The sequence below is a fragment of the Eulemur rufifrons genome, chromosome 17 (genome assembly GCF_041146395.1).
Source record: "Eulemur rufifrons isolate Redbay chromosome 17, OSU_ERuf_1, whole genome shotgun sequence".
Classification (NCBI taxonomy): domain Eukaryota; kingdom Metazoa; phylum Chordata; class Mammalia; order Primates; family Lemuridae; genus Eulemur; species Eulemur rufifrons.
This window is the reverse complement of record NC_090999.1, coordinates 71,946,060-71,973,461: the sequence shown is the minus strand read 5'-3', so window position 1 is coordinate 71,973,461 and position 27,402 is coordinate 71,946,060.

Genomic DNA, 27,402 nt, shown 5'->3' with positions numbered 1-27,402 from the left:
AGCAGGATTCTAAAGTCAACTAGGATTTTTGGAATTAATTATGCACACAGATATAGGCTAGGTTGACCATACAATTTATTGTCTAACCCAGGATATTTTAGAGTGAAAATGGATACTAATAATAGTTACATAGCCATACAAGTTGTAAAGCAGAACAGAAATATGGTCACTGTGGGTAGAAACATTTAGAATAGGATCAGATTTTTAAAAAAACTTATGAATGGAGAAAAATAAAAAGTGACAAACCATGGCTTTTTCCAGCTTTTAGGTTTACGACAGAAATAAAATATCAGGACATTGTGTATATGATACAGGCAATGCTACCATCTCTCATCACTTGGTCAATTCTTAATTATTCTTATTTTGAAATTATTTTAAGGTAAGAAAATAATCTTTATCCCTTTGTTTTATCCTTTCATTTTTGTACAATTTTATAGGTGACACTAACAAATAAAAGTAATGATCATCAACACTCTGATCATGACTATCTTGAATTGGAGATAAAAATATTAAAATTTTAAAATGACTACCTTTATTGGAGATAAAAGGAAAAGAATTAACGTTTTGATCAATGTAACCACTACTATGTATAGATATTGGAAAATTATTTTTGTGACAATTGTCATAATATAAATTAATTAATTTTAAACTTTCAACCATCCTTCTTTTGAGAAAAAAAATGTGTAGCAATTAATAGAAAAGTATCTTTGTATTCAAAGCAAACAAGAGTTCATAATAACTTAGTTTGTCTCTTTAAGGCAGGTAGATCACATAAAATGATTCCCAGAATATTGTAAATAAAATTTATTGTTTTGAAGAGCACACTAAAAAACATTCTTTACATATCTAATACAATAAACATACAATGAATTTCCTAGAAATGCGGGTATCTTTTGGCAAAAAGACTTCTGTTTCAATTTCTTCATGAAGATCTAAAAAATAAGTGGGATATTTAATTTAAATTATTACAGACAATTAAGGGTCTTCAGCATTCTCCTGAAAAAGGATTTCACAAATATCTCGTCATGTTACCTTTTTAAAAAGATAACAGGATATTGTGTGTTAATGCACAAAATCTAATGAAATAGCTGGCATGAAATAACACAGCCCTACAACCTTGCAATCTATCCCACTATTATTGGCAACAGCAAGACTGCATCATACAATGTGACAGACGTTTTGTGAAGCACATGCTTTAGTCAAAATCTGAGTCCTCTCCCCTGCAGGCTGTTGAATGAAAATGCAAACTCATAATTTCTATCACAGAGAACAGAGATCAACAAGGAGATAAGAGCTGTGCATCTCTCAAATTGTCCACTCTGTTATGAGTGCTGATAACTTATGGTCTTATGGTGGAGAAGCGAAACTAAAGCAAAATGAGGATTTGAAGTACTCTGCTTAACTATATGCAAATGCAATAAATGTAACCTTAATCCAGCAGATGAAGTAGTTTTCATAAGTACAGTATACTGTAGATGCTATATATATTTATGGCTCTGGCCCCATAAATTCATAATGATTTCCTTCTGTGTTTCTGAAGGCCAAAATATGATTTTTGACAGATGATATATTTAGGAAGTCTTACTTTGAATAGTTAACTTTAAGACCAGATATTTCTGTCATTTATGAAGGAAAGTATATCTAATAATTACTAGGGAATGGTTTCCCCAAAGCATATAGTTATGCTTGCTTGAAAGAAGTCAGCCATGCATTACCATGAAAGTTAACACCCTTGTTATGGCTGATGCTATTCTATTTCCATTTGTGGCATCGTCTAACTTGCACTACCATAATGCATTTTTTTTAAGTCAAGGATTATTTTTCATAGAACCTTTACCTTCCAATATCTGCAGAAAAAAATTCACAATGCACATAGTGCCCTTTAAGTCTGATCAATATTGTTTAAGAAAAATATGATCTTTGCAACAAGTTTCATGTCCTAAGCCAGCAGTCCCCAACCTTTTTGGCACCAGGGACCAGTTTCATGAAAAACAATTTTTCCATGGACGGGGCGGGGAGGATGATTTCGGGATGATTCAAGCACATTACATCTATTGCGCCGTCAAACCTCTCTGCTAAAGATAATCTGTATTTGCAGCCACTCCCCAGAGCTAGCATCACCACCTGAGCTCCACCTGAGATGATCAGGCATTAGATTCTCATAAGGAGTGTGCAACCGAGATTTCCTGGCATGTACAGTTTACAGTAGGGTTCCTGCTCCTATGAGCATCTAATGCTGCCACTGATCTGAGAGGAGGCGGAGCTTATGCAGTGATGCCAGCGATGGGGAGCAGCTGTAAATATAGATGAAGCTTCACTTGCTGCTCAACTCCTGCTGTGCGGCTGGTTCCTAACAGGCCACAGACTGTTATCAGTCTACTGCCTGGGGGTTGGGGACCACAGTTCTAAGCACACTGAAATAGATAATAGAAACACAGTGAATTCCACTACAATGAAAACATAAGAGCAGTTTGTGAAAGATGAAGCACAGATGCAGTGCAGTGTTCTATGTTTTCTAACTATATTCCAGTCTGTCTACCAAAGTAGGTACTTCAGGGTACATCCTGACTGTAATTTAATCACTTTAGGTAAATGAGTACCACTTACAGTAAATCTGATCATACTCTGCTCTGAAGGATTTCTGCAATCTTTTTATTTGCTGTCAGACCCCTTTTGAAAATAAATTTTCTCACTATAGACTAACCCTTAAAGTCACAATGATGCTCTGCAGGTTCTTTGTGAAAGAAACATAAGCTAATTCAAATAGGAGAATTGGCAGTTTATAACATAAAACTATTAGCATTGGAAACCTTTTGGCTCACTTCTATGTAGTAACTAATTTGGTAAGTTGTCACAAAGCATACTTTTTTCAAATGATTGCAAGAATTGCCACTAATTATTGTTTTCCATTTTATTTTAATTCTTTTTACTATTAAATTTTGAAAATTTCAAGCACACAAAAAAAGACCCAAAGTAGGGTAAACTCATATATCTCTATAACCTATTATCAATTATTTTTAACCCATGACCAATTTATATATTCGATACCCAGACCCTCTTGTCCCATCCCATATTGTTTTGAAGGCAATCCTGGAAATCATATAATTTTATCTGTATATATATGGACTTCTTTTTTAAAAAAACAATCAAAATATAATTACTTTATTAAAAATTTGTAATGATTTCTTAATATTAACAAATCTTTAGTTAGTATTCAATTTTTTATTTATATTATATATTGACAGATTACAGTTGTATATATTTATGTAGTACAAGTGGTATTATGATTTTGTAATCATCATTAGTTTAGTTTAAACTAAACTAATTAACATATCCATCACCCCAAATATATAACATTTTTTGTGATGAGAACATTACAAATGTACTCTCAGTGATATTAAATATACTACTTTCACATATACACACACTATCTCACTCTGTCTTGTAATTTATTTGTCAAAACCAGATTCCTTGTATATCTAGTTTCCTATAGTCTGAATTTTGTTGACAGCATCCCTGTGGTTTCTTAATATGTTCCTGTATCCTCTGTATTTCCTGTAAATTAGAAATTGGATGTAGAGACTTGATGAAATTCAGGTTTAATATTTTTGGCAAGAATACTCCATATGTGCTATTGTGAAGTATTCTTTAACAGTAAAAATATTCACATTTTGACTATCGTAGAATTGTGGTTAAAAGCATGGTTTGTGGAAACCAAATACATGCGATCTAATCCTGGTTTTGCTTCACTCTAGAAGTGAAACCTTAGGCAAATGAATTAATATGTGTTTTACTTTTTTCATCTATAACATGGGCCAATAAATATACCTAACAAGGAAGATTTCTGTGAAGGCTAAATTAATTCAGATCAAGCACTTGAAATAGTGCTTGGTACATAGTAAGCATTCAGTTGATATTAGCTATTATTACCAAATAGATGATATTAATTGCAAAGAAGAATATGCAGGAAAAAAATGCAACAATTTTAATCCATATAGCTGCTAAATTGACAAGTCTGGAAGGATGGCTTTTCAATACTGAATATAGAAGTTGAAATGTGAGTGGACTAAAAGGTTCAAATATCTCAGGGAACTGGTAATGAAAGATGCAACCTTTTGCTGGTAGGTCAATGATTGAACACCACACAGGTTACCAGTGATTGCAAGAAATTGCTGCTCATCAATTCTGTAAAATGTATTTTGAATCTCTGTGTATACTATTCTTGACTCAACCTCGGAGAATAACCACAAGCATGCTCATTTTACCTTTTATTCTTTCTTACAGACTCTGACAGCATCAATCGAAGCAAAACAATTCTCTTAGCTAGGCAAAATAAATGGGTTCATCTCTCGATTTCCAGAGCAATAATTTACAAAGAAAGTTTTCACTCTTTTAGAGATAGGGCATAAATGTTTCAGACATTCAATCAGTAGTTTACATAATTTCTATGAGAACAAAATCACTTAATATACGTTGTTTTAAAACTACAATCTTGAGAATGTCTATTAACTAAGGATTTAGCAAACATTAAGTTATAAAATCCATATGATTGGAAAATGGTGAAGATTTGAAGTCAGATGAGCAATGGAAAATTTAGGCTGGGTATTTAAGAAAACTGCCTATTAGCAAGAACTATTAGATAATGGAATGGTACTTTTCTTAAGCTCCATAAATTTCAAAAGTAAATTGGAAAACATATTGGAAGAAAATGTTCCACCCACCAGGGGAATAAATGAAATGGTCTTTTCATCTCCTTTTTCTATAAGCTGGCCTGAAAATTAGATGTTTAAAACTTACCTACCCAATCTATGAACACGGTAAGTCCAATATTAGACTTAATCTGAGTTTCATTGGGAAAAGTTCCATTTCCAGATCTTCAGCCAAAAGCTGAATAATACCAATATGGAAATTTGGAGCAAAATCAATTGTTAAAGTCAGATTATGAGATTTTAACTGCTATTCCAAAACTACTTATACAGCTCTTCTATGTTATTTCTACTTGCCAGATCAACACCCAAGAGTCATTTTGACATTTAAAAAAAAAAAAAAAAGTCCCAATTACACATCCAACTGCTGATTTACAAAGCAAAAGGCAACCTGTGATTTCGGCTTTAAAACCCAGTTTGCCTTGGGGATATATGGATGAAAGAAATTCAAGCCTACTGTTTAAGAGCTAATATTCCCGCATTTCCATATCCCATTTAGGGCGAGCAGACTTTAGCACTTCAGCTTAAGCGGTATCACTTTATATAAGATGCTTGAGTGGAGCAGGCAGCAAGCAGGAATGGGATAATAAATGGCGGAGAAGCAAAGAGGCCGCTGCCGCAGGTAGCCCCCTGTGCCACTTGCCAAAGGAAAATGGCTGTGAAAAGTGAACACATTTTTTTCCATGAGCAAAAGATGAGAATTTAATAGTAAAACAGTAAGTTGAGTGTCTGTCCTTTTACCTCTTACTAGAATTTCTTTGTTGTCCTTTGCATGGGGAAGGTTAACAGCTCAACCTAATTCTTTGCGCCAAGGAACTTTACAGGCTGTCATTTGGTTAAGGGCTAATGGGCCTTCAGGGATTAGATAACTGAATGCCATGCTCACTGGAGCAGGCTGCTCCGCAGAGGGCCTGGAAAAGAATGTTTGAGTTGGAGAGAAGGTGCTGCTGCTCCGACTGCTTTCCCACCTGCAAAAACAGAAACTTTGGGGACAGTAGCACCGTAGTTAACAGGAGGCCAGACTCAATCACCTGGGACCCCAGCAATGAGAAAGGTGTTAAAGTAGCCAGTTCTTCTGTTTTGCCAAGGATTTCCCGGCCTTGCTGTTTTTGGCAAAGTTTTGAAATATCCCACTTCTCTCACCCTGAGATTTTCCCTTTCCATTTCTTGGGCATGGTTTTGAGTATTGGGATGACTAGTCCAAACAGAAAGACAGAATTTTAAGAGGATGTGAGATTCACACTCTTTTGAGTCCCCCGCATGCCTCTGAACAGCACTTGGCTGCCATGGCCGGTTGAGGGAGGAACCCAGAAGCAATAAAGGGATCAAGTTGCCAACTACCTCAACCTCAGTATTGGAAATGGATACGCTTAAAACCCCTAGCTGACTAAATCAGATGGAAAACTTCAAAACGTTACCAATTGAAAAGGCTGCAGCTTTCACTCAGCAGACTCTGAAAGCCCAGTTCATGTTTAACCAGGGAGAACTGGTACAAAGTTCCTGACGAGAACACCTTATAGCTATTTCTTTGCTAAAATTTCCAGTGAAAAACTTGAATCATCTGCACTAGCCTGTTGTGATATAGTGACATAAGTCCTTTGCCCCAAATTTAATGTTTCAAAGATGTTAATTGGGATTATAAAACACACAATTTATTTATTTCATTTTCTCTTAGGTTTCTCATTAAGTTTTTTTATTGTAATAAAATATGCCATTTGAACCATTTTAAGTGTCCAATTCAGTGATGTTAGTTACACTGACAATTTTAAGCAGCCATCACTAATATTTCCAAAAGCTTTTCATCACCCCAAACAAAAAATAAAAGAAATTTTTTTAAAGGATTTTTTTGCTGTCAGGACTGCCATACGTTGTGGTCCGCACAACCTCAAAATAATCATGATTAGCATTCATGCATGTATTTTCTAAAAAGGAAATGAATTGGCTTAAAATGATTGTTGGAAAAATATAGAATCACCAACAACTGATCATTACACTTGCATGGTCCATACAGTAGTTTTGATTAATTTTATTTAATTAATCAGGCATTTTTGTGTAATGTAAAATTTGAATGATTAAAATCTATAATCATCCCAATGCTTGAAAAAATGGCTGAAATCATGTAAAATACACAAAGGTTAAAAATGTAAAACCACAAATATGAATTCACAAGGCCAGAAAAATAAAGGCATGATTAAAATCTAAAATTCTAAAATATTATTTTAGAAAAACATTTTTGAATTAATAATTAAATTGCAAAGCAAATTTAGCTGCAGTTTTGAGATGGCTTTAGATGAGGATCCAGGATATGAATTTAGGGTTCATATATAATGTTATCACAGCCATGCATCAAAATTGCCCTGTCTTTCAACAAGCAAAAGTAAAATATGAGTTATAGATTTACCAGTTTTAGGCACAGCTTCTCATTTCAGTCTATTTTTGCTCATTGATTAGTAAATCCAATCAATGGCAATGACAATTTGAGAAGTAAATCCCTCTATCAAATCTGAAATCTTGCACACTGCGTCTTTGAAGTTCACCCTTTCCTTTCATCACTACACATTTCGATGCCCTGTGAGGTAAGTGCATCATTTATTTTAATCCTGTTGAAATGAATGGATGAACCTATATAACAATGCAAGCCTTTTTCCATATGGTGCTGTAATTCACTTTGAAGTGATAGCACTTTTCGGATTAAGACGTATACATTTTAGTTCTTTGACTAGTTATCCTTTCTTAGTGTACTATAGTAATAAGAATTTAAAGCAAGACTAAGTCACAGCTGCCTTCTAATATGAATCTTAGAGTCTTAAACAAAATTCCACTAGAGCAGCCAACCAAGATGAATAACTATTTTCAAGGGAATAAAACTATCATTTAGTAACTACAGACTATGGTATTCTCTTTAATCACTTGAGTTAGAGTGACTATTGATAAAATCAGTCTTGAAAATATTTTCATTTATTACCACATTGCCAGCATTAAAATGAAAGAAGCTTGAAGTAGTGTTGCAAAAGAAATGAATAAACATTAAATTCTTGACTTGATGCTTACTGCATAAAGCAATTAATTATTCCAACATTTCAAAAAATTTTCTGAGGGATTTTCAAAATAAGGATTATCAAAAAAATGTGCATGAAAAGGAAATATGTTAGTTATTTATTTAGAATATATGGTAAGTATTAAAGTAATATGGCTTTCTGAAAAGATAGTTTTTCTAGAAATAGTTTTATACAAAAACTATAATATATAACATTTACTTATTAATTTGTTGAGTTATTTTAGATATAGTTTAACTTCTAAGAGTGTCTGTTCAAAAGAAAATATCAAGAAAATTAAATCTAAAATATCATCTAATAATAATCATTTTAATATTGCAGAATATTTCTTCCCATATTTTCCATCAATACTGTTTTTTATTTTTCTGATTAAAAATAACATATGCCAGGAAATGAAACCTTGTGTAAATTAATAGATACAAAGTAAAATAACAATAAATAAGTAGATATATAAAATTTTAAAACTCATATATGTTAACCATCTAAAATAATTTTTGTAAATCAATTGGAATATGTAGTTAAATCTGTTTTTAGTGTTTATATTTATAACCTTTCCCCCAAACATTTTTAACATTAATAGTTTTGCTTTTCTCTAATTAAAAAATAACTAAATACTAAATGCAGGAAAGTTGGTACAGGGAGGGGAAAAAAAGATATAATACATCATCCATAACGCCACCAACAGAAATGTACTGATCATTTTATCTCTGTACTATCAATATACTTTAAATCCTACATGCTCTCATTATCCATAAATAGCTGCAAACCTTTTAAATATGACTCAGAATATTTCAAAGCAATATGTAAGGGCCCACTTAAGACATAAAAATCAGTACTAATCTCCAATACTGTCAGGGTAAATTGTCATAAATGGTAAGTCTCATTTTTAACTTTCAAGGCCCTCCAGCATCCCCATACTTTTCTAACAAACTATTTCCAATCCTCTCCTTTTACTGTCTCTTAGTAAGTCATCTCCCTTATTGTTCTTCTATTCTACTTTGCTAGTTTCATGCCTGTTGTTTCCCATTTTTGCAGTATCACCTTTGTTGCTGTTGCTGTCTTGCTGTTCTCTTGTATGTGTGTGCATGTGGGTCTGTTTAACCAATCCAGTGTCTGGTATTCCTAGAGGCTTGAGTCAAAAGCTTCCCTAAAAAATGTGTCTTTTTTTTACAACTCTGAGACTATATTCCCTGACGGATAATTGAGGCATGGGGCCAAACATAGAGAAACAAGAAAGGGACTCAGTTATTAGAATAGGCCAGAGGATTAGAAGAAACAGGGGAAACTACCACATTCCTGTAAGATCAGAAAAGGATCTGTAACATTGCTGACCCTTGCAGAGAGACTGAACTAAACTTTGGCTTAGGACAAAACTGGTTTCTGGCTTAGGACAATAAGGCTGAGAATTGCCTAAATAATTCCAGCTGTAAAAATTAAAGACGTTTCAATGAAAGAGGGAACTGGGCAAGGCATTATCTGAATGAATGACTTACGTTATGAGAATAGTGTGATAATTAGGGGTGAATCCTGATGTTGTGAGAAGTTTGTAAAATTTATAAGACCCTCTAATAGAAAACATATAAAATTACAAATAGAAAAATTAGGTATGAAAGTGGTCACTGTTTTAGAATGAGTAGAGAAATGACAACAAAATATTGAAGATTTGAAGACTCACGTCCATTTTTATTCATATTTCTTCTGAAACTTTACAAATATTGTTACATAGGCCTGCTTATTGGCAACAATCTGCCTCTGTTGTCCATCTAGAATATTCTACAACTTCCAGCACTAAGATGGGTCTATTTAAAATGAAGGTGCTAAAGCTGAAACTATATTAGCTTCATGGCAAATGCATTTCTAGTTTTTATACTAAAACTCCAGGCAATGGAAGCCAGATAGCGGAATCTCTAGCAGGCAAGCAGTCCTTCCTGATTTCCTTGAAAGTGTACTATCCTAGGTCATTTTATGTGTCTATGGCAGAATACATGTGACTGAATAATTTATAATGCCAAAATTTATTTTTCACAGTGTTAGAGGCTGGGAAGTCCAAGATCAAGGCACCGGCATCTGGTGAAGGCTTTCTTGCTTCATCATCCCACAGCACAAGAGCAAAGAGAGGATAAGAGAGAGCAAAAGAGCGCAACAAAAAGGGGGCCAAACTCATTCTTTTATAGGAAACCCACTCCCAAGATAACAGCATTAATCCATTCAAAAGGGCAGAGCCCTCAAGGTCTAATCATCTCATTAGGCCCCACCTCTCAACATAGTTGCATTAAGTTTCCAACACATGCTCTTTGGGGGACACATTCAAACTGTAGCATGCACCAGACAGAATTCTCACTGAGTGCTATAAAGGTATCAATAAACAAAGCACAATATTATGAAAGTACAATGGTTTAGCAGAGGAGGGAGACTTAATTGAGTCTGAGGGTTAGTTGTCAGGGATGGGGGTTGCTTCCCAGACTAGGTGCTGAATATTGCCTTGAATTTCAACAGGGAGGCAGGCAGCTTTCAAAACATGAACAAAAGCAAATGTGGGAGAACAGATTGTGCCCAAGGAAAAGTAAGAATTTCAGGTGGAGTTTGACTTCTGATATGTGGAAATTCAGAGTAAGAAAAATGAGTGTAGACATAGATTGCATCAGGAATTCAGAGGGACTTGAGTGTTATGTTGAGGAGTGTGCACTGAATTCAGATGGCAGGTAGAACAACATGGAATTAAAATGAGGTTTCCTTTGTTTTGTTTGTTGGTTTGTTGTAAAGGAAATGAGGCCCAGAATGTTTTAATGATGTGCTAAGGTCATCCAGCAAACTAGCAACAAAACAATCAGAAAGTTGCTAGAGAGTTTTATTATTATAACACCTTAGGTCAAAGTAGGGAATTGATTACATATTTGGGAGTGTGAGTGAAGATGGAGGTACAGGTTAAATAAGAGAAAAATTAAGAATCATCTTTCCATAGAGAAAAGTCCTGTAAATTCACAATGCATGTAAACTGAACACAGTAGCCAATAATGAATCAAATGTGTTAATAAGAAAAGTTCAACTCAGACTGTGTAAGAAGGCAAGCCTTAAAGTTAGACTTTGTGAGTTTGCATCTTGGCTCCATCAATTATTGTATAATTTTAAGCATGATGCTCAGTTTTGTGTGTCAGTTTCATCCTCAGTAAAATGAATCTAATAAAATCAACTTCATGTTGCTGTGGTGAGGATCTACAGGAGATAAGTCACGAAAGCACTCAGGAGTGCTTTGCTTGATTAATGTTGGCTATAAGGTTAGCTGTAGTTATTGTTCTTGTCTCTGGTCCTACTGTCTCTTAGAATACTGAGACAATCCCCTTTCTTCTTTCTTGGTTTAGCCTTACTCTTCTCAATTAAGTCTCTAAACTCTAGGCCGGGCGCGGTGGCTCACGCCTGTAATCCTAGCACTCTGGGAGGCCGAGGTGGGCGGATCGTTTGAGCTCAGGAGTTCGAGACCAGCCTGAGCAAGAGCGAGACCCCATCTCTACTAAAATAGAAAGAAATTATATGGACAGCTAAAAATATATATAGAAAAAATTAGCCGGGCATGGTGGCGCATGCCTGTAGTCCCAGCTACTCGGGAGGCTGAGACAGGAGGATCGCTTGAGCTCAGGAGTTTGAGGTTGCTGTGAGCTAGGCTGACGCCACGGCACTCACTCTAGCCTGGGCAACAGGGTGAGACTCTGTCTCAAAAAAAAAAAAAAAAAAAAAAAAAAAAAAAAAGTCTCTAAACTCTAGCCAGGGAATTTACTAAAGCTCAGATCTGATCATGTCATATCTACCACAACCTCAAGACAGAGCTCATAATTCTCATGTGACCTGGTCTCTGATTATATTTCCAGCTCATTTTCTATCATTCTCCACCTAACATTTTAAGGTCCAGTCTTCCTGAATTCCAGGCCATTTGATTTCTGGCATCTAGGGTTCTATAGATACAGCTCTTCTGTAGTTTCTCTGCTTGACTAGTTCCTCCCCATCTTTTAGCTCTTGGTTTAGTTGTTCCTTTCACTGAGATGCCTTACCTGATGTTTTAAGATGGACCTAACTGCACTTCCCAGGACATATTCTTTTTCTCTCAATCTAACCCTTAGCACACGGCATTGAAATTTCCTGCTTATACATCTAGATCCTCCATTATAAATTCCATGGGGATAAGTACTATATCTCTTTCCCTTCTAGCCTCTGCATCCAGGATAGCAGCTAACAAATAAAGCCTTGCTGAATAAATAATTGAGAGTGAGGATGGTGGTTATCTCTGGGGAGGGAATGAGCATTGACTAGAAAGGGGCATGAGGGAAACTTCTGGCACAGTAGAAATCTATATCTTGATCTGAATGATGGTTACACAGGTGTGTAAATGTGTAAAAAATTATTGAGCTGAACTGTTAAAGTTGTTACTCTTTCTTCACTTCACTGAAAATATTTTAGTACTCAGTTTTTATAATGAAAAAAAGTACAAAAAAGGCAAAACTCTTTATGCTATTAGAAGTCAGGATAGTGGTTACTATTGTGGTGACCTTGTGACAAGAAGAGAACAAGAGTGGGCAGCTGGAATGTTGGTAATTTTTTAATTTTTTACTTAAGTCCTAGTTATCTAGGTATATCCAGTTTGCAAAAATTCATCACACTGCACACTCATGATATATGCACATTTAAATAGGCATATTATACTTCAAAAGTTAAAAGATGAGTGAATAAAATTATAAATATCTATATAATGTGTGTGCATATATATATGTGGCCTAGGTGTAGTGTAATGTAATATAATGTTTATTACATATATATGGCCTAGACCTCTATATTTATGATTAGAAAAATAAATCTGTGTATTCAAACTGTGCCCCTAGTCCCACATCAAAATTTTATTTTAGCTAAAATAAAATTGCAAAACCTACTTTCCTTCTCTGCTATATGACCCATCTGTATGGATAAATGTTTATAAGTACAGAATTATATTACATATACATGATAGTCATCCATTTATTAGTAACTTTTGCACAACAGTGAATTGCAAATCTTCTCTACAACATAACTCATTCAGAAGTTATTTTTAACATGGCTTTTAAGAACAATTTGCTAGAATTACTTTTGGTGTAAAGTGTTTTTTCAATTATTTTCTTTCACAGATATTTTTAGAGTCACAAAAATCTTTACACATTCCTCTTGCCTCAGATGAACTATTGTTTAAAAGGAGACTTAAAAAGAAAAGTAATTTAGATGCTTCTACTAAAGATGTTCTTGAAACATTCCTAACGCTTTAAAAAAAAAACAGTTTCACAGACTTTGCCCAATTTCCCTGTGGAGCATTTATGCATGATTTGGCTTTTCTTTGGTACACCTACTCTAACAGCAGGAATTCTTAATATAGGTATACATTTAGCAGCCACATTGTGAACATCATGAATAAAGGAATAAGCATGACCTCAAATCAGCACAATGTCCTAAGCACCCAAAGGTGAGGAGGGAGCCTTTGACTCCTGTCTCCATGAACTGCACTCAGCAATGTTTTAGTTGACTTATTGCAGTCAAGTCTATGTTGAAAAGCAAACCCATAGGATAAAAACATATCAGAACACAAAGCAGAAGCAAAGAACTAGGACTCGATCCACCTCACTCCACTCCACGTCATTTGAACAAACAGCCTAAACTTCAGGGTTTTTAAAATGGAATAATATTTATCACAGATTTTTTTTATTTATGAAAGACTTCAAAATGACAAGACTGCATTTTATTTAAATTTTAAAAAATGATGTTATTTTTTAAATTCTCTTTTCTCTATGCAATTTCTTTCCCAAACACGTATTTCAACAACTTAGAAAGTACTGTGTGAAGAGGGATTTAGGTGCAGCTGTGCTCTTTGCCAGGAGGTAAGATCCAGAAATACATCAGTCATTGGTGTCAATTTGTGACAGTTCAAATTGCCACAGGTATTTGGTAAACTTTAATTGCTTTCAGAAGTGTAAAGGTTACTGAGCAGTTCCAATACATATCAATTGCAGTAGTGTTACACAAGTGTGAGAGTGTATAAGTGAATGTGTGTGAGTGTGTTTATTCTTGACAGTTGAGTCTTCTAGTGTCCCAGCATTAAGTTCAGTTACATATAATGATAGTGACAATAACAGTAACACCGCCAACAAAAGATGCCAAATACGATGAAAATTTATTCACTTTTAGTAACAGATATCCAGATTTAGGTAGCCCAGAGCTGTTCTGTAACTTCCCGATACTGCACCATCCTTAGTGTGCTGCCTTATTTCACAAGGTGGCTGCTTGTGCTCTAGTCATCATATTCATATCTCAGGGGGAATAAAGGAAATAAGAATGGAAATCTCATTCCCTTTGAGGATATTTCCTGAAAAATGCACATAATATTTAATTTTCATTGGTCAAAATTTTTTCATATGTCGAAAGTTATTGGTAGGAGGAGCCTAGTCTTTAAACTGCGTAGTAAGAGAATCAGCTAAAATTTGAGGTTATCATTATTAGGAGGAGGAGGAAAATTGATATTTATAGTGGAATGATTTTTTTATTTTATAAAACATTAAAACAAATCCCCTAGGCACCTAGAAACAAAAATCATTAGATAATGTAATAAAATAATTAGAACATAATCAGTCTAGTATTTACTATAATGTAAACAAATGAGTTAAAAGAGTTAATTAAATTTTCACTTTCTTAAACTGAATATTTTGCTGACATTCATAAATACAAGTGAAAAAATATTTCTGCCATTCAAAGAACATCCAAAACTTTTAAAAACTGTATAGTTATATTTTATTGGTAGGAGGAAGAGAGGATGGGGCTGATTAATTTTTTAAAAAGAGAAAAGTTAACTTGGAAACAATTTCATCCCACTCCTAAATCAGACTTAACACTCTCAGTTGGGAGTTATGCTGTCATATTTGAGAGCCACTGATTTGAGCATACTATTTCTGGAAATGATTTCTTTTTAGTAATTACTAACAGTTTATGAAAAGATCTGCAATTTTATTTTTCCAAGTGTTCAAGTAATATTAACTCATCAAAATGCTAAAACCTTTTATATCAAAGTCATCTAAGACTTACTCATGTAAATGGCCTGCCTGTTTCTGACAGCTGGAATCGCTTAGTGCTGATCTGCAGCCTCACCCGCCACCCCCCCATCCCCAATTGGGACTGATCTAGTCTCCGAGCAGGAATCCTTAACTCGTTGTCCAACTTTAAGCTCTGCTTTGACCTAGCAACCAGATTTTAGTAGCAGTGGTCTGTACTTTGCCTGATCCCAGGCTTTTCTCGTTCCAGGCTCTTTAGGAATCCCTCCACAGCATACTCAGAGTCCCCATCAAGACTGTGAATGAACTCTGCATTAATAAGAACCCACTACCTTATCAAGTAGCCCTTCACACTGTTTGTTTGAACATCCATTCTTTTATTTAATAAAACAACATTGAAAAGTGACTGCAAATCAGGCATGATACCAGGCACTGGTAATAAAATGATCAAAGGCACAGCTGCCTACACTCCAGTGGGAGAGACAGCTGTAATTGTTAAAATGATACTCCTTTAAAGAGTTAGATTGGGTCTCCTAGGAATTTTCATCCATTGTTCTTAAGTCTGAACTCTTTAGTCACATGGAATAAATTCTATTCAGAATTCCACAGACCCATCCTCCAACATGGAATATTTTGAATAGGATTATATTCCCATCAAAATCCCCAACCTCCCTGGCAACCCCCCCATGCCCTGCAAATAACATTCATTCAATATCATAGACACATGATTTTCTTTTCTTCTCCAAGCTTGTGAAATCCTGTTACTTTAACTCTTAAAGCAGCAGTCTCCAATCTTTTTGGCACGAGTGACTGGTTTCATGGAAGACTATTTTTCCATGGACTTGTGGGTGGGAGAGAGGCGGAGCTCAGGCAGTGATACAAGCAATGGGGAGCGCCTGTAAATACAGATGACACTTCACTGGGCTCACCCCACCGCTCACCTCCTGCTATGAGGCCCAGTTCCTAACTGGCCGATGGACCACAGACCAGTACCTGTCTGAGGCCAGGAAATTAGTTTTAGTTTCTTCATTCTCTTTTGGGATAATTCCCAGTTTGAAAATATCCTTCTTAAAATGCAGTATGAAGAAATTAAGTGGTGGTATGTTTTACCACTACTTAACAAAAGCTTAGTTATTTCACCTAGAGTGGCATGTCACAATTCTTGCCCCCCCCCCAAAAAAAAATGCTGTAAATGAATTTAAAGAACCTTTCAGATCTCTTATGAGCTGGTGATGATTTTAAGTTCTTGAAGTTCTAGTTTTCTTACCTTTGGTGCTTTCCTTTAAGGTATCGTCTGTGAGACACTCTGGTATAGTGGATGGAGAACATACTGTTCTCCACTTGCTACATGAGCTCAAGATAATTACTTAAATATTCTGAACCTTAGTTTTCTTATTTTAAAATCATGGAAATAAGCATCCTTACCCTGCAGGGTTTGTGAAGGTAATATTACTCGATGTATGCAAAGCACATTGACTGTCACGGAGGAAGAACTTAAAATACAGGAAAGACCAGAGTTAGTAGTGATCTTTCTAGTCATGAGTGATTCAGATACAGCTTAGGAATCATTCATCAAAATAATACTTGGAATGAGTTATTCAGTATAGCCCTGTCATTCAATTCAATTCATTAATAACCTAATGTTTTATGTTTTATACCAGGTGCTGGTAATTCAAAGAAGAATTACTTATCTTCAATTCAAGAAGCTCAAAGTTCAGTGAAGAATTTGACTGCGTGTGGGAACAGTTACTGTACAATCACACAAATAGGGCTTGATGGGGCAATATGCCTGCCACCCCATTACATCCCACTCGTTCCAGAATACAGTGTTCTCACAGCATTTAATGAGCATTCAACAAATATTGGCTCATGAATGGATACAGTTTTCACATTCAAATATTTTAGGCAAATAGTAATGTTGACATTGTACAAATTTTATATTTTAATTTGGGGTTTTATATATTAACTTCTTTTCATCTTGGAGATTCACATGCATTTTATATTTCCTATGTCTTAAAATGTAAAGGATGGTAAAAAGGCACCAGCAACACCTGTCAGAAGAAATCTCGAGAATGTTGATGATATGAGGTTAGATTAATATGTATGTATGCATATGATATTATAACAACTTTTTAAAGAAGTAAGAATGGCAAAAAATGGTTTGAATAATATGCACCAAAATATTTTTTGAAAAAAATGATTATTTCTGGATGATGAGATCATGAGAGATTTTGTTAATATCATATTTTTTAGATTGTTAAATATATTTCATTGAATGCGTATATTACAAGAGAGTTATAGTGTACTAACTAAGTAAGATAAAAAGCTAGTGAGCGATGAGGGCCCAGGAATATGGACAATGGGAGAGTAAGAAGCAATGTGTGGTATCTAACTGTATGAGAATCATAAGCTAAAGTATAAAATTAACAGTAGAAGTTATCACAATGATAATAAAGCACAGTTTTACTATTAACACTTTCAGAGTATCTATTTCTCTTTACATTTCAGGTAAATTGTATCTCCATTTTTGTTATTAAGAAGGCTCATTGGCCAATGGAATGATTAAAGCATATTGACTTTAACTTATCTGCAGGTAAAAATATAGAAATGAATTTTGTTGCAACTTTTAAAAATAATGTGTAAATTGTCCTCAAGCACAATAGTCTTAGTAATATTTCACAACAGAAATCATTAATTTATGAACTATACATACACAACTTTGATTTATCAACAAAGTAATGCATTTTTTAAACCCAAGACCTTTGTTTGCAAATACTATACAAGTCAGGATGCTTATAGAATTAATGAAAAAAATAATCTTTTTATTGCTGTTGTTGCCTTAAATCCTTTTCTCTGAAACCATTCAATTGTTGATAGATAAATAGGTAATTGGCAGAACTATATCACTTTAATTAAAAACATTCTTTAATTTCCCTTGATAGAGGCAAAATTTCCTCCTCTGAATTCTCCAAATAAATGAATATCTTAATTATGTAACTTCTACATTCTCTTTTGTAGCATAGATATTTACTTACACATTTTATTATACTTTCTCTACTTTTAGATCTGTGGGTTCATTATCTGTCTTATTTATCTCTGTATCCCCTAAGGGCCGAGGTAAATTATTTTTAAAATTTTTATTATAAAAATACAATAAGTAAAAGTATTCCTCAAAGTTCTTAAAATATTTTGTGGACTCAGTCTACATTTACTACTGCAATATAAAATATTTGCATTGTGTGAAACTAAGATTGTGGGAGCCTGCATTCCAAAGCTCCTCCTCACATGAGTGGCCTGTGATCAACAAATATCAATCTTTAATTTATTCTTAATCTCTTCTTATGAGTACAATGCTTTTTTTCCTGTGCAAATGAATTCTGTTATTCCCTTGCATGTTCAAGAGTGGGTGCGGGTAGTAAAAGGCTTCTTGGAAAGGATCTCATCTTCCTGAACATTCACTACACTAATAAGTTCTATGGCAAAGACTTTCTTAGAGTTTGTTCAGTGGTAGTTTTCTTTTTAATAATGACATAGTTAATCCATCAAAATAATGCTACACCAAATCTGATTTCATATTTTTTTTTCTAAAGCAGAAAACTCTCAAGTTGCTTAGTGAAGTGCTAAATGCTTTATATTGACAGACTCCCGCTGTTCAGCAATCTATATTTGCAGCCTGCCAAAATGAAAGCCATCATTGGATCTTCTTTGTTGTTCACAGTATTTTAAATTACAAATGATGTTGATTTTAATCATCTTTGCTCCATTCACTCACAAAGCCGGATGCTGTACAAGTCAGTTTTCAGATTTTATACAAAATACTTTTTATTGGGCTTAGCACTTGCACAGCACTTTATACCTTCAAAATACTTTGTAAACATTAACTAGTCAATCTTTACCAAAAAAGAAAACAAATCTTGACGGTATGTGTAAATCAGGTTTAAAGAAAAGAGTTTTCCTATAGCTTAAATTTGAAGGCAAGATATTTATTTTGCTGTTTATTTTTAAGCCAATAGAACATATATCAGGAAATTATTATCTCTTCTTCACTTTCTGTTGTATTAATAACCACATAATTTTAATTTTAGTGGTCATATAAATTATAGAAGTATTACTATTATTAATGAAGGAGTCTTAAGCATATTGAATGCTGCTTTGTACTCTATACAAAGCAAATGCCTTGTGACAAAGTTGGTAAGACTCAACTAGTCTCAGAGGACTAACATGTATAAGTTACTGCTTATTCTGTCCTATAAGACACTAACATCACTTGGTACAGATGCAGGTAAGACTAACTTGGTCAAAACCTAAATGAGTCCCAAGTTCACATTAAATATCTGAAAATACATAGCACAGCAGAGTCAAGATAACATATTGTTTAAAGAGTGCACTATAAATTTCCTTCCTGGTTTTCTAAATAAAATATTGCTTCTGCCTTCATTGACTCTGCTTTTCTCTCATTCTCTCTTTTAAAGATTCTTTCATTGTAATCTTTTCTAGTAAAAGGAAAAGTTTGTATATTCCTCTTGGAACGATGCACTTGCTCTGATCATGAAATAAACAGCATGAAGAGTTTAAAATGTTATTAATACTGTATTGTATTGGACATTAATTAGGGATTTTTCAAGCACGCCATAATGCAAAGGAAAGAATTTGTGATTATTGCCTTTTATAGATTTGGAAATTGAAAACAGGAAAGGGTCATATCAAGAAGAAACTTCAAGGCCAAGCTTGAAAAGGGACACCTTCTCAATGTGATATCCAATTGAGCCTTGACCAGCATTCAGAAACTGACAGTTATCTGTGACAAATATGTTTAAAAAAAGGCCTGAGCTATATTTTCAACAATTAAACAAATAACATGCAACATAATATATTGTTTAGAAATTTAGACAAATTAAATATGGCAGAGTTTGAGCAAATAATGATTTATGAATCAGGAAGTACTCAGAACCAAGAGAGGTTCACATAGCTCCATCCAGAAATGTGTGCAGGCAGTATTTACAGACAGAAAAAGAAAGTGACATACAGAAACAGCTTGATTGGTTACAGCCGGGCATTTGCCTTATATGCATGGTCTGAATAGTGGGCAGCCTGTGATTGGCTAAAACTCAGTTATTTATTACAAGAATGTACTCTTAAGTTAGGTTGCAGTTTATTTATATACTAAGGTTGCAGTTCTCTGCACCCAGGCAGGTTTTGGCCAAATTTAATTTAATTTCACAATAGTAACAATTAAAAGCTACATGACTGATTTATTGAAAATAATGTTTCTAAACTATTTGTAGGATCTTCATCAAGGAAAGACAAGTTAGGGACTGAAACTTGAGATTAATTACTGAATATGGTAACAAAAGCTATGGATAAACCAAAGTGATCTCACAGTCTTCAAGCTCTTTTCTTCTGTGTGAGCACCACGAGATTTACTTTTGGTAAGCTGCTGGAAATATTATGCACATCCATCAGAGTTTATTGACATATTTAGGACAATCTTCAAAAATGCAAAGGAAACCTCTTAACCGTATGATGATGCAGTAAAATTTTTACAATTGATTTTTAATCAACACCTTAATCATGCTCAGGTATCACTGCGAAAACCTTATTTGATTTTAAAGGTGAGGTGTTCATACACACGTATAGGAGACTGATGTTCCAACTCTAAAAACGTAGTTGTAAGAAATGTTAATATTAGAGTATAAGAGAACAATATTAGCATTCTGGACACTAATGTGTTACTATGAGTTCATTATATGTCCTCTGAAATTTAAAAATTCCTTTAAACAACATTTTAGGTATACATTTCCATTCCTAAATCACGATTTTAAACTTTTCCTCCAGAGATGTATCCCTTCTCAGATGCCAACTCTTTACTATGCACTCAAGAAAGAGGTGAAATATATCTGGTAATAAATTTGGAAATAAGATAAAAACAGAAGAACACTTAGGATGTGGTTTCTGCAGCCCCAAAAAGGACCTTTGACTAAAAGTAAATAAATAAAAGTACCCTTTCTCTGATCTCATGTGCCTAACTTCCTACAACTTCAGATTTCTGGGTTGACTATTCTATTAAGTAGTAAATATTCTTGGGAAGGGCAGTACTCAGTACTTTAAGCTGTGAAGTCCTAGAGCCACCAAATGACATTATTTACTTGACAAATTCTGCCTAGTGTCAGCCTAGTAATTGTCTAAGATACAGATGAAATGGACCACTAATGAAGGCTGCTCGCTCAGAGCCTGGCCACGTCTCATGTAACCAGTTATAGTTATGGCACAGTTTCTATTTTATAGCTTCCACATATACCTTGATGGGAGATTGGCATTGACATAATAAAATGTGAAACAGCAGGAAAATATTATAAGCCGAAGAGTTAGTCTATTTTAACAGCCCACTGTCAGGAAAATTTTCCTCACGTCGAACCTAAATCTCTCTATCAACAGCTAAGTACATTTAAGGCCATTCTCAGTTGTTCTATGGTTTGGCTGATTTCCTCTTTTTCTTATGGTTAGGATTTTATATTTTCAAAGTGCTTTTCAACCACATTTACTAGTCTTTCTTCACAAATATGCCTGTAGTTTAATACTTTTTTCCATTCTTTTACAAATCCTGATGTTGAAGCACAGAGATATTAACAAGAACTCAAGGTTACACAGCAAATTAAAAGCCCAACAGGGAATGGACTACACAGCACCTGGGTTTCCAGACTGCTGTTTAGCCAACTGGGCCACAGGGACTCTCATGGCACAATGAATTAAGAAAGAGAAAGGAACTTGAATTAGAAAATGAAATTATGGACAAAGAAATGCATTATTAAAATCACAGTTTCTTTTTCCCCAGATATAAATCCATGCATGCTTGCCATCCAGCCTCTAGGTAGGCTTACAGACCCATTAATTACTCCTGTCTGTCTTCATGCTTTCTTACCCATTTATGTCAGGACATAAAATAAGTTAGGAAGTAGATTCCATATCCAATGGTCAAAATGAAGCATGTTCTACTGCCTAATCTCTGGGTCTCATAAATGTGGAATTTTTCTGAGGCATGTCTGAACACCTCTGCTCATCCTCTCCTTCCCAGCGCTGTACTATCCAATCAGTCTTTATGATGGGTATTAGAAAAGAGGGAAAATATGAAAGACTTGGAATTTGAGTTTCAAATGTTAGAGCATCAATTTGGAGATTAAGATTTCTTGAACTGTACCTAGATAATAATTTGGAATGAAAGCTAATAGTTTTGGGGTAGGAAATATGATAAGGTGGTAAAATAGTAAACAGAGACCTCAGTAACTGCCACATAAAGATGTTTCTAAACTTAAGAAATATAATATGAGAGTCTTCAGAATTCCAAAGATTCCTCAGTCCAGAAATATTCTTCGAACTCCCTTAATGTGACAAGATCGGAGGTAGGTGACAGGGAACAGCCATGAAAATGTCCTATTCAGGAGCAATAACCTAATTCTGTCTTAAGACTCAGAAGTGTTTTCACAGAAGAAATGATATTTTAAGCTGAGATCTGAAAGATACATAAGACTTAGCCAGATTGAAGAGGTTAGGGAGAAGAGTGTTCAGGCATTGGGATTCATACAAAGACACTAAGGCAATAAAAGGCATAGGACACTGAAGGAATTGAAAAAGGCCAATAACGCTGAAGGAAGAGGCAATGAGATACCAGGTTAACTTGGAGGGGTAGGCAGGGAACAGGTCATGCCGGGCCTTATAGGTAATGATGGGTATTTTTTTCCCACTCTATTCTTACGGCACAAGAAGCACTAACATGTTTTAAGATGGAAGTAATATGACTGTATTTGAATTTTATCAAAAATCACTCAGGCTTCTGCATGTATTATCTGTTTTTCATGTTCTTTTCAGATCCACTTGCAGGTGTTTACCTCATACTATACACAGATCCTCTCTCCTGAGAAAGATGTGGCTGTTGGGAAAGTCAAGTAATTGAATGATATGAATTTCCTTGAGTTTCCATAAGTTCCTGTAAATTTAGCTTCCAACTGAAATAAACCAACTGGTACTCTTGTGAAACTCAAAATTATGCCATAATCAGCTAAGCTGAATGAAAAGAAATTAGGCATGAAAGTAATAGGCAGCCCATTTTAAAATGGTATCTTTTATAGAAACATCATTACATGGGACAATTAAAAGAAAGAAATTTATTTGAATGTGCATTTCTAAAACACAGTTCAACAAAAGCATAACTCTAGCAGCAGTACAAAAAAATTCTGAATCAGTTAAAAGATTATAATACTCAGAATAAGAGATTAAAATCCACATACAAGTCATGAGATAAAATTCAGACATATGAAGCATAGTATAGTATATAATTGATATTCAAACCCATTAAAATATAAGATTAATAAGATACTGCCTTAAATAACTTATCAAAATTATTCATCATTTCATATAGTGTCCTCATAGTTACATGATAGTCATCACATATAAATAACATTAAATATTTAATTACAAGTAACTGAAAACTCCTTTGACCCAGTTCATGTGACAGCTTTTTATTTAAATTTTTGTTTGGTTTCACCTAATTTTTCAACCTTTTGAATTAATAGCAAATATGTTAAGACCTTAATTTTATTTTATGTGACTGTATTTCGTGAGTTAATAGGCCTAAATAGAATGTCCTGCTTTGGGAAAGATTTTTTTAAAGCATGAAATGGTGAATTAACAATTCTCTATAATAAAGTGATTCATTTTTATAACTTAAAATTTTTTTCCTTTCAATAGGTATCCAAGCAAAATGATAATAAAAATAATCTATTTTAAAAGCCACTTAATGACAATATAAAGATCAGAATTGATGCCTAGTTCCTAAATTTAGAACAAAATGGTTTCATTATGTACTGATTTCCTAAATTATTCTGATCAGAAATAGTGATTAATCAGAAAAGTCTAGAGAATATTAAGGTCTAGATACGTTTTTCAGAGTACTAGAATATTCTAAAATTTTTAAATAGAAAAAAAGAGATTCTAGTTCCAGAGGTGTTTAAAATGCCTCATGTCAGTAGGTTTTACTTTTGAAGCTTCCATCTTAACAGCATGGGTAAAGCAAAATGTTTTGCCAGCACCTACTGCTGCTGATGGGCACTTGACGTAAAAGAATATGTTTTGCGAACTGTACAATGACATGTAAATAAAAAGCATTATAAATCGCATTTCATAAACTCAGTTGATAAAGAAATGTAACTCTAGTTTTCTATATGATAACTCAATTCTATTTTGAGTCCAAACTCCTCCCTGTGGTAGAACTTAATCTTGGGCAATTCACCATCATTTCCCTGTTCTCCCACTCACTACTTCTGGCATGTATTCCAGATCAAGAGAATTAAGTGCTCAACTGTGAAGGTGCATTTTGCCTAGGTCATTAGCTTTGCCCTGAGCATCCGCTGAGGTGTCTTTGTTCACGTGTAGCCTTCAGTCTTAGTTTGTGCAAATTCTTGTGTCTTTCCAAACAATCAAGTCAAACCCAGATTTTTCCAATATATCAGTATCTTTCTTGTGTCCACAGGACCATTCTTTTCCTAGTTCCCTTTAAACTCTGTAGAGAGAAGGTTCTGTCTATTCCTGTCTATGCACTTGAGGGTATCTTCTACTCTCCTATGCTACTCCAGGCACCCACAAACTCTGCTCAGTTTTTCTAAGGCCTTCTCTACTCAGGATTTGTTCCTGATATCATGCTTGCTCCCTCCCTGAACATTACTGTAAAAGTGAGGGGGAAAAAATAGGCCCTAAAAGCACTTGTTGCTATATCCTACCTAAGGTTTCTGGAACAGTTCCCCAGCTCAGGCTGAGAGGTGCAGTTTGAGAGGTGCAGTTTGAGAGATGCAGCTTTCTCCTTCTCAGATTCACACCACTATCTAAACTCTATTAGATTTGCCTTGATCTTTTCTTACCATGTTGTTAAGGAATCTTCTTTAGTTTCAGAGAAAGGAAGCTTTGTTCCTGTAACAGGTAAGAACCTTAAACTGCTAAATGTATATTATAAAAAAAAAATCTACTTGTTAACCCCGTTTAATTCAGCAACAGAGGAATGATTACAATCATTTCGGTTTCTTGTAACTTTACCTAGGATTGCATTATGTTTCGAGGGGTTGTTCCATGGCTGGAAGTAGAATATCTAAGCTGAGACTTCAGCTATGTTGAGCTGCTTCTACAAACATCAGTCCATGCAGGCACAATAAAACCAGGCCTCTTAATAAGCCGTGCTTCACTTATTTACTAATGTAACTTGGCTAGAGACACACGACACATGAGTTTATTCTGTTATTTGGGAACCGTACTGGAGTGCATGAAACTTCTTGCTTTTCCTTCACTAGACACACCTCGCGTACTTCTCTGGGTCCTGGTGATGTCTGTGTTTTATTCAGAAAGGGAAGGACAGGTCATCTATGCCCTCAAATTCCCCCAAAACATCATTGCTTTACCCAAGCCCATTCCTGGCAAACAATAGCTCCCAATACTCCTTTCCTTGGAATCCACCTTATCAATATATTTGTTTATTCTTTTGTGATAGTTATTTCTCTTCAAAGTCTATTTTCCTTGTTGGAGTGTAGGATGTAAAGAGGAATCATAATTTTTGACTTTCTATTTGAATTGGCTATATGAATATCAAAATCAAGAATTAAAGTGCTTTGTTTTCTCTGCTTTCTGTGGTCTTATCCCTTTCCTAAAACAAGGAAAGTGAAGGCCTACCTGTCTAAATGAAGAAAGTTTCAATAGGAGAGGAAAATTAAAAAAAAAAAAAAGATATAGTTAGGAATTCAAAAATATCATGCCATTGCATCATTATTCTTCTTATCATCCCATAGGGGTTTTATGTTACCCCACTCAGAATCATAAAATTTATTATGTATTCAAATTGATTAGTCCTTTTATTTTCTTTATTGTTTCTAGCCTTGGAGTTTTTCACGGGCTCAATAATCTGGTTCAGAGAAAACGGTATGAAATAAATTGGGAAATACTAGACTACCCTGGATATTCTGTCTTCCTTTTAGTTCTTAAATATTAAGGAATAAAATACCTGAAACACCAAATAAAGGCCATACTAAATTGATGATGAATATGAAGATATTTTGTAAATGGTAAAGTCTGATATAAATGTTACATCATTAATATCTGAGCTCCTAGAAAAAAGACATCCTTAGTCATCTAGAAAGTAATATCATTGTCAGTTGAAAAAACAGAAGAAACATTTACCAGATTTGAGAAAATGAAAAATATATATATTTTGAAAACCCCATCTTTTTGCTCGATGTCAACAACCATGAAGACTTCAAGAGTGTTCTGAATCCTTACTTTTGCAATAGAATTTTTAAGAAAATGTATTTTTCTCAGTATTTAGCATGTAAAAAAAGTTAAATGTCACTTATCTTCACCTACTTTTGCTCTCCCAATTTTGTCATAAAATATGTGGATCCAGGCATTAGGTGTATTGTGATTCCTTTGTAGTGACATTGTTATCTTGTATACAAGATCTTGTCATGTTGAATGTTATTCCAACATTTGGGGAAGTGTAGGACAGTGACAGGAGAGCTGGAGCCCAGATCCCTGAACAAGCTGGGATGTTCACCTACATCTCCAACACTGCATCTGAATTGAGGACTTGACTCCTCACATGCCTTCCAGTCCTGAGCCTTTCCTGATTATGCTGATAAAGTGCAAAACACTGGAAGCAGACACAGCAGGACTTTGATTCCATACCTGCTCCAGTTTTCTTTTTAAATAGATTTGTAAGTTTAATATGTGCTTAGTTATCCACGAGTATCACTTATCTAGTAGTTAATTTCTAATGCTCAAGAAATGCAGGGGGAATGGGATGGCCTTAGCATAAATTTCCCTCTTTCTCGGGATATAACTAGCAAAAGCTCATGAGGCAACTGTGGTTTTTTGAAACAGAAGTAGTCAAATTACATTGACACATAAAGAAATGGCAGCATATTCTTGACGGGACATGTATCTTCATAGGATGGATTGAAAACGATTAATATCATTGCAATCTAGACTACATAAAACTCTATAATTATTACATAAGTATATATCTGAATTTCATCCCAAAACTTTGTTTTGTTCCTTTTCTTGGTTACCATATTTTTATAGAAAAAAATTTAAAAACTCAAACTTTCTATTTTTTTTTTTTCCATTCAGAATATAAAATGTTGTAACCTAACCCAAAGCTGCTCTATTTGAGGAAGACAAGCAAACACATTCTTACTAAAGCTGAAATAAGCAACAAGAAATTTGGCCTCCAAAGATCGTGTTAAAGCATTTAAAAGAATACAGGGCATTCTCCAAGTTTCCAAACCAGAGTAAATTATTTTGAAAGCCTATAAAAAGGAAGCAATTTTTCAAAAACACAATAATAATTCAGGGATAGCCTTTGCCTTTGGAAAAGATAATTGCAATACATTATTGGGATCCAGTTTAAACTGGTATTTCTTATTGTATTTAAAATTTAATTTCATTGTTCATCATTATAAATCAACAGTTCTTACTGGAGCAAACCAATCTTATATGACCCTCTCTTCTATTTTTTTTTTTTTTTTTAACCTTATGGCACACACCCACACACGTAGT